This window comes from Dermacentor silvarum, chromosome 2 (assembly GCF_013339745.2).
Source record: "Dermacentor silvarum isolate Dsil-2018 chromosome 2, BIME_Dsil_1.4, whole genome shotgun sequence".
In the NCBI taxonomy this organism is placed as follows: Eukaryota; Metazoa; Arthropoda; class Arachnida; order Ixodida; family Ixodidae; genus Dermacentor; species Dermacentor silvarum.
In genome coordinates, this window is record NC_051155.1 from 32531946 (window position 1) to 32541349 (window position 9404).

A 9404-nucleotide genomic window follows, 5' to 3' on the forward strand; every position below is an offset into this window, starting at 1 on the left:
CCGTGTTTTCTTGCAAAGTTAGCAACCCGCAGTCCCAGCCAAAACGTCGGTTAAGTCTTTGAGGAAATGTGAAGCACGACTGAATGAGGACGTAGAAAGAAACAGACACACAGAGACAGCGCTCTGTTTTTGTAGCGTTAGCTACACTGGCCTAGCCAAGCCCGTTTCGCGCGGGACATCAAGAGCCGTGCTGCGCATGCGCAAGGATCAGTGATGTCACACGGCTTGCGCACCGGAGCCACCGGAGCCGGCACCTCTCGCGCACTCCGCCGCCGCCGCGCGCGACTCACCGCCGCCGGTCTGCGCATTCCAGAGGAGTGACGTCGTAGCCGTGGTAGACGCACTGGCGCCGGCGCGCGCTCGCTGTGCAGTCGCCGTCTGACACTGCGCTGGAGCCGCTGCGCTTCTGACTGGCGTTTGCCAGTGTGGTATAGCCATGGAGAAGGAGAGCGCAAATGCTGCTCAACAGCGCAGAAGAACGGAGAAGCTTGACTCATCGGATCCCGAAGTAGTTGCCTGGCAATTAGCGGTTGAGCGTAGGAGACAACCAGGAAAGCTAAGAATAATCAGCTGAACCTTTGCTAACGCTACGTATATCCTGGCATAGCCTAGCTAAGCCACTGCAACTTTTTAAACCAAGGCCTGTTATATGTTATTCCCATACGTGCTTCTATATTTTGAACTATTTCTGTGGCGGCCCCTGCGATTCTTGGCTTCACTGATATATATATATATATATATATATATATATATATATATATATATATATATATATATATAGTAAAATTAAATTATGGATTTTACGTGCCAAAACTACGATATGATTATGAGGCACGCCGTAGTGGGGGACTTCGGAAATTTCGACCACCTGGGGTTCTTTAACGTGCACCTAAATCTAAGTACACGGGTGTTTTCGCATTTCGCCCCAAAACACTCGTGTACTTTGATTTAGGTGCACGTTAAAGAACCCCATATATATTACTTGGTTAACTGAAAGCGCGTAGCTGCTGCGGCGCTAAGTCACTTGAGAGCGACGCTTTCGAACCCGACCGCAGCTCGATCTAGCGCAGGGATCGCGCAAGGCGACACTTCCGGGCAAGGGAAATGGCCCGCGCTCTTCACAAGACCCAGTTGTAGCCACCCTAGCGCTGTCAATAGCTCAATATGGGATGGCGAATTCTGCAGAACAGTTGTGAAAATGACGGCTGCCTTGTACGGCTGTTTGCTAACCAAAAGGCTGTCCTCCACAGACTGCATTCATCTCTATGAATACCCACAGGATGCGCGAGCAGAATTTGTTTCCCGGAATTCCGCTGAAAATTCCATGTCTCCTGCTTTCCCAAACACGCACACACTTAGCCACCCAGAGGGAATGTATTGTTGTCTTTCAACAGCATTTACTACCGCCGCACCTTCGTAGAGCAAAGGTTGTGGTAAAGGCGAATACGTTGAATGGGAGCAGTAATTTGCTTTACTGGTTTTTTGGCGAGAGTACCTTGTTTGGAAAATACCTTTCTGACGCATACGCAGATACTTCTGCAATGGTAGCTAGAATAGGTTACGTTTGCACTATAGGTCCGTAAACGCTGCTGTTTCTCTAAATGCATGAAGTTGTAAACAAAATTAAATAATATAAGTTTGAGCATGATTTGTACAAATGTCTGTTTTCTTTGTTTGTCCCTGTGTTTCTCGTGCGCTAAAAGGATAGAAATAAACAAATTTGTCACTGAATTAAAAAAGAAAGAGTTTTTCCAACCATTCCAAAAAAAAAAAAAGAAATGCCGGGATGCCCCAGGGTGGCGACACTTGCGGCGCCTGCTACGGCGAGCGCCACGTTCAATCTGCCTCCGCAGTACCGTGCACCTGGCACGGTACTGCTCTGTGTATATGCAGACGTTCGTGCAATTAGTAACTGCACTGAAGCGCTCCCAGAAAGAATAGTGCGTGATCGAATGCAATTCAAATTATTTGGTTATCCTTTTCTTCTCTTTAGTAGGTGCACGCTGAGGCCCCCTGCTTGAAAGAATGTCGCCACCATGCAGAAGGGAGGGGGCGGGGGGTGCGCATTGAGGCACCCTAAGAGCGGCCACAATCCTAGCCCCCTTCACATTAAGCCTTGCCTAAGGTAGTCGTTCAAATCAGCTCTATCCTGATTCTCCAAGAAAGCTGTGTTGAGCACAAAGAAGCAACCAGTCGCAATCAAACTCGGAGTGCAGAGGAGGTGAGCCAGAGAGGCCGACAAAAGAAGGGTGCCACTTTTGGAGAGTACGTTTTCTGAGAACTTCTGGACTCTCCCTCATGTGACCACTTAATTGCTTTCCCCTGTTACTTTTTCTCCAGTTAATGCTTTCATCCCACTAATCCGACTGATAGGGGTTGGTGCCTACCTCGAAAAGTCATAAGAACTTGTTTTTTTTTTATTTGACATTACCCACAGCGTCTTTGTTGGTATTATTGCGGGGGGCACAAACATTCATAAAATAAATCCGCAGTCTTGCGGCCAACCAAATCTGGTGGCAACAAATTCCATTCAGAAATCGTTTTAGGGAAAATTCAATTTTTGAACAAATTGGTTCTGGGGGTGTATCGCCGAACTGTAAATTTGTTATCCAAACGGGAGGACTGATAATGCGCCGGTCGTAGATAATCTAAACCATTGATTCCTGTTTGCTTGTTATAAATTGAATAAAAAACTTAAGTCTAAGATTACGTCTTCGCTCTTTTAAAGATTCCCACTTAAGTTCTCTTTTCATGGCTCTAGAACTTTCGAACCGATCATACTTCCCCAGAACAAATCTGGCTGCAATAGACTGAATACGTTCAAGTGCATCAATATGTACCTTGTGAAACGGGTCCCACGCAGGAAAGGCATATTCCAGTATATTCCAGGTCTGACATAGGCATGGTATGCGGTCTGTTTAACTTCTTTAGTCACATGTTTAAGGTATAGTTGTAGAAAGCCAAGGGCTTTTCCTGCCCTGCTAACAACACTGTTGATTTGTTCAGACCAAGTCCCTTCTTCAGAAAACGTAACGCCCAAATACTTGTATTTGTTCTCCTTCCTAATTACTTCATTGTTTAAGACGTACTGATTCGTTAGCCTATCGACCGTTTTAGTAAAGCTGACGTGAACACACTTATTGCTGTTTAGTACCATGCCATTATTTTTACACCATGCCTCTACGTGATTAAGATCTTCCTGAAGCTGTGTGGAATCCGTTTGGTCAATCAAATTAGTATACAATATACAATCATCGGCAAATATTTTAATGTTACTCTTGATTACATCCGAAATATCATTTATGAACACAAGGTAAAGAAGTGGGCCCAATACAGAACCCTGTGGTACCCCTGAAGTGACAGAAACTAAACATGAACATGATCCACCTAAAACCACCCTCTGTTATCTTGATGTTAAGTCATCCGTAACCCATCTGCAAACGGCTTTGTCAATGTTTAAATTCTGCAACTTTTGTATTAAAACTGAATGTGATACCGAATCAAACGCCTTTTGGAAATCTAAAAATAAACAATCAATCTGTCCTCTGTTGTCCAAAGCCGACGCTATATCGTGATAGAGTTCAATTAATTGGGTTGTACATGAAAATCCTTTTCGAAAGCCGTGTTGTCTAGGATTAAAAAATCCAACAGAAGTCAGGTGATTCATTAAGATGGAACATAGAAAATGCTCAAGTAGTTTACAACAAATCGATGTCAGGGAAATAGGTCTGTAAGTCGACACTTCTAATTTAGCGCCACTTTTAAAAAGTGGCTCTAAATCACTCCGAGTCGCAGTTGCTTCGAGAAGCCGTCTTCGAGGCATCGTCCGCGACCCCCTTCAGCGCGGCTGCAATTCGTTGGCAAAGCATTCGCGCTGCTTCGTCAAAGGTCGCACGCGTTATAGATTGACGTCACATAACAGTGCGCAGCCAGTGCGCGCATTCCTTTTGTTACGGATCACGTGATCCTTTGTCTATATAAGTGTACTGTTAAATAAACGGTCATCCTTTTGCTTGTTGGAATGCTGCCTGTTTGGTTTATCGCACTGGCGACGAAGATGGGATGTGCCCGCTTCCACTAGCTCAGTACGGAAGCAGTATCATAGATGGCCGGCGGTCCACAGCCACGGAAAGGAAAGCGGCTGCAGCCATGGCCCGGAACGGTTGAAATCGTCGGTACCACAGCAACGAGTCAACGCAGTCATCGGGCGAGCGAACCGATAAGTATACAGTCACTTCACTGGAAATGGCGCGACTGGGGAAGCTAGACGAGTACCACGAGAAGGAGCAGAATTTTGAATCCTATTTAGAACGCTTTGAGCATTTCGTCACAGCAAACAATATCAAAAAGGAAAAGAAGCCGGCCGCATTCTTGAGCGTGATAGGATCACGAGCGTACGAGGTGCTGCAAAGTTTGGTAGTACCCGCCGTTCCCGGGGACAAATCCTTTGAAGAGGTGACATTGCTGTTCAAGAAGCACTAGAGCCCAAGCTGTTCGGTCTTCGCCGAAGGTTGCAAATTTAACAAGCGAGCACAAGAGGAACAAGAAAGCGTCGAGGATTTTATAGTGGCCTTAAAGCATTTAGCAAAGAAGTGCAATTTCGCTCTCTTCCTGCAAGGCGAGACAGATTGGTGGCAGGCATAAGTCGCGAAGAAACGCAACTCGCCTTGTTTGCTGAAGACAGTTTAACCTTTGAAAAGGCGTGCAAGATAGCCTTGGACCGGGAGCAGGCTGCGCGACAAACGGCGTTACTGCATGCAGAAGACAAGGAAGCGACGCTGCATGCCATGGCGATAAGAGGACGGGGAACTGAAAAGAAATGGAAGCTTCGGAAATTCAAGGTCGTCAAGCGCGTCGGCGAAAGATGTGGCAAGGCGCATGCCGCTAGTATTTGCTGGTATAAGAATGTCCAATCTCACAGCTGTTCACAAATCGGACATTTACAGAAGATGTGTCTCAGTAAGTGCAGAGAACTAAACACAGCGAACGTGGTGGACTGCTCCGATAGTGACTCTGGATTAGATGTGTTCCATGTTATTAATACAGTCCCTTCTGGATACAAAGTGCAAGTAAACGTAGAAGGGAAAGACATCTGCATGCAGATTGACACTGGAGCTGCTGTAACCCTAATTTCTTTGAGTGTTAGGCAGAACGCATTTCCTCATGTCAAGTGCGAGCCATCGCGAGTCACCCTAAGAACATCCACTGGGGAACCCGTTCCAGTGAAGGGGCAATGCACCGTTTTCGTTACGACCGGCAACCAGTCTTTGCGACTGCCACTTATCATTGTCAAAGATCACGGCAAACGCTTTCCACTGCTGATGGGGCGAAATTGGCTCGAGATGCTAGGGCTTGACTGGAAAAGTGTGTTGTCCGTAAATGTAAGCGACGCTAGCAAAGTGGAAGCAGTGAAACAAAAGTTCCCAGAGGTGTTTTCTAACCAACCCGGAGTAGTAAAAAACTACCAAGCAAGGATAGTTCTTAATCGGAACTGTGCGCCAGTATTTGGCAAGGCCAGAAACGTTTCATATGCGCTACGAGATAACGTAGAAAAGGAGCTGGAAAGGCTGCAAAAAAGTGGAGTTATACGCCACGTAATGCAAAGCTATTCGGCAACGCCTGTGGTTGTGATTCAGCCGAAAGATGGCTCGCTGAGATCGTGCGGGGACTACAAAGTAGCAATAAATCCCGTGCTAAAGACCGACCACTACCCATTGTCTCATCCGGAAGACTTGTACTCTGCAATAGCGGGTGGCAAGGTGTTTTGCGTGCTGAATCTTTCAGCCGCGTATCGGCAGATTCTGCTTACTACTGAGTCCGGACCACTGCTAACCATTAATACGCACATGGGACTTTTCGGGTCCTAGCGTTTACCGTTTGGCGTAGCCAACGCGCCAGTCATTTTTCAGTCATTCATGAATGAGGTGCTCAAGGGCATACCGAACGTGGGTTGCTACATAAATGACGTCATTGTGTCCGGGGGGGGGGGGGAAACTTCACTGACTGCCATAAGACGTTGGAACTAGTCCTGCGGTGGCTTAATGATTACAACGTGACTCTGAAAGAAGAAAAGTGCCGTTTTTTTTTTCAGGACACCGTGACTTATCTAGGTCACACTGTGTGCGCTGACGGTATCTATCCCGCGGAAGAAAAGACAAAAGCGGTCACGGAAGCGCCAGAGCCCGCTTGCCAAACGGAGCTAAAGGCATAAGCTAGGCATGTTAAACTTTTACGCAAACTTTTTAAGCAACATTGCCTGCGTGGCAGAACCATTGTATCGTCTGTTGCGCAAGGGAGAAAAGTGGTCGTGGACACGGGAGTGTAGCGAAGCTGTTCCACGAGCTTTTCGGCTTCCATTTTCCTTTCCTGATCACTCTCGTCATTACACTTACAAGCTCACTATATACTCACTCCTTGCTTTGCCATTTGTCAAGTTCTTTCTCGAATCTTGTGGCTATCTTTGCTATTTGTTCATCGTTCAAATTTGGACTGGCCATTCTTCATGCCTTGCTCTCTTTCCCAATCACATATGCCATTTTCAAAATGATGCGTTTATGGTCACTTCCTAGGCTGCTATTCCCTTCCTCGTCAATGACCATTTCTTTCAACTTATCATAAATTCCTTCTGTCATCAGACAGTAATCGATGGCCGATTGTCTATTTCCGCCTTCCCATGTTATCTTGCCATCACAGCTGGAGTGAGGGGTGTCGCCTGTTGTGGGAATATGAACTACTCGCAAGATGGCTGCCGTGATATTCGCGCTTCCCTTCTGAGCCGCACGCTCCGCGCACACTATTTCGACGAGCTGTTCACAGCAGCCTATGGTATGCTGTCCACGCAAAGTCTTTCTTCCGCTAGCTCGATTTGTGGTTCTGGCCCCCTTTAACGTCAAGATTCATCGTGAGACGGGTTCGATTGCATTCTGTTTTAAATATTTGCATATTCGTTCAAAAGTCTCGTGGCTTGATACGCGCAGCCTTTCCATGGTGTGTTCTGTCGGTGCAATCTTTGTCCATGTGAACAGGAGCGGTGGAAACGACAACGCGGGTCGCGCTGTTGCCACAGATGCGCAGTACATCGGCAGATTGTCCCAAAATTTTTAATGAATCAATGATAATGCTTCAAAATCTGATTTTTTTGCTTCATAAGGAAAATTTTGCGAAGCATACAATTTTAGTTTAGTTTTGAATGCTTTCACTTGGTGATATTGATCACTCCTGAGTTCCTGAGCGCAGGCTTAATTCCCACTACGCACAATGGCATGCAGACACACTATGTAAAATCGCGACCATCGCACTGATACAGAAGAATGGACACCTAGGCCACAGCCATTCAGGTTGCACGCAAGTATAAATGCAAGCGGAAAACAGAAAAGAAGCCTTTTTATATTATGCATCCTAGGCAGCGCAGCGTGAGAATTCTGCAACTTGAATAACTCGCAATAGACAGTACATTAAAACTCTCAAAAGATGCTTAAACATAAAAACAATTGATATTTCTTCGGAAATAATAAGAAGAAAATAATTTTTTTTACTCCTTACTGAAAATCCTGCTTTGAGAACTAAGGAGGCATCGCTGTATCCGATATAGCCTCGGTGTACCACCGATATCCGGATATTCATACACATAAGTTTGTTAATGTGGTTTCATTTATATGTAATAATTGTTCCTGACTATGAGCATTTGCATAAATACGTTTGTCACATAATTTGTGAGCAGCTCTCTTTGTTATTAAATTTTCCTGCGAGTACTTTCGCTTGCTTAAATGGAACGTTTGTGTCCAATGGGAGAAGATTTGGTGCGTTAATCGTTTGTAAATGTTACCTGAAAGATCAAACTTTATAATGCCAGAAAGCATAAGCTCCATATTCTATTCATAGCATGCGTGACGTGTATCTGCGTCTCTTCTTTGGAATTGTGTCGTTGTATGTCGGTAAACAAGCACCAATTAGCCCAACAACAAGTCCTGTTGCAGAAGTTATACCCAGTTTTCTTCCTTAAAAACAACGCCCCATTTTTCCTCCCCGAATTAGAAAAATTTAGAACACGATAACGACGACCGGTGCTTGCGTGACGAGGCCATTCGAAGCGTGAATATACGCACCACAAGATGTAACAGACTTTCCGTGCGTAAAATAATTTATTGCACAGGTCAAAATATAGGCAAAATACGGGGATCATTCACTGGGTGGCCAAACCGGCGCTTGCGGTGGTCATCGCGGTGTTCGATGAGTTCGGGCTTGGCAGCTTCGTCAACACCGGCTTATTGGAGTATCCAGGCCAATGAAAGTTTTCTCTGAGCAGTGGCGGGCGAGGCAAGGGCAGTCGTCCACGATGGCTCCTTGCGCACTGTTTCGTTGGCGTACCCATGTCAGCACCTTCATCTCCGAACAATCATTCATGTAATGAACGTGCACCGACTCGATCCGTGGCAAGCGCTCTCGCATGAGATCGACAAATACAGCTGCAGCGTTGCGCGTCGTCGAAGTCCCGGTAATCACGCAAAGGTTTCTGAGGTTCTTCACCAAGAGAAGTGCTACGGCGAAGTTGCTGATGCCCAGCTATACGTTGCTGGCTGCAACGGTGAGCCGTGAGAGGTGTTGATTTAGGCGGAGAAAGTGACCGATTTTTGAGAACAACTTGTCGTCTACTTCGTCGGTCAGACAGCGGAGGCATAGTCACAGCTCGCTTACTCTGCACCTCAGCAATAAGGCGTTGGACGCGATTCTTGCGGCTTCGCCGATGAATAGTCGCCGCAGCTTTCTCAAAGTGTGCGCCTACTCAAAGTTCATTTCCGTGAGCCTGGGTCGCAGCGCGCAAGTGGCACACACAAGAGCATTTGTGGTCGAGATCTCAGGCTCCTCGATGAACTTGAAGCCCTGGGCCAGCAGCGCGAACAAGTTTTCCTGGCGGACTGCGCAAGGGGGCAGTGCAAGCTTTTGCAACCGGGGCAGTGCCGTGGCCACGATGTGGGCGCAATTGCTGCCGTACGTGGAATGGTACGATGTCACGTTGAATTCCGTAATTCCCCCACACGCAGGTACGGAGGAATTGTCGCATCTTGTAAATGTGCGCGTCATTTGCACACGGTGATCGTGGGAATCGTACTGATTGCGGCGCCGGTAGCAAGGCGAGCGTGAGCGACTTGATCGTGGAAAACAGTTCGGGACATTCGGAGGCCAGGAGCAGGCGGTCGCCGGGGGAGTCGTCCTCTACGACTACTATAGCTTGCTGGAATGCTTGCAGGGGCACGTTTTGCCTTACAAGGTCGTTCAAAAAGACCAAGTTGCAGCTGGTCGGATTGCTGTAGCGGAACACGAGGTCCTCTCCAAGCAGGGACAATTCGCTGCTGTCTATGATTCGCGCGTCTTCTGGTGAGCGCACACGCTCCACACTAACTGAA

General features: G+C 46.9%; 1 pseudogene; it reads left to right on the top strand.

Annotated features, from left to right (window-relative positions):
• Positions 1–4032: 4032 nt before the first annotated feature.
• On the top strand, positions 4033–8595 carry LOC125943392 (uncharacterized; annotated as a pseudogene).
• The last annotated feature ends 809 nt before the right edge of the window (positions 8596–9404 follow it).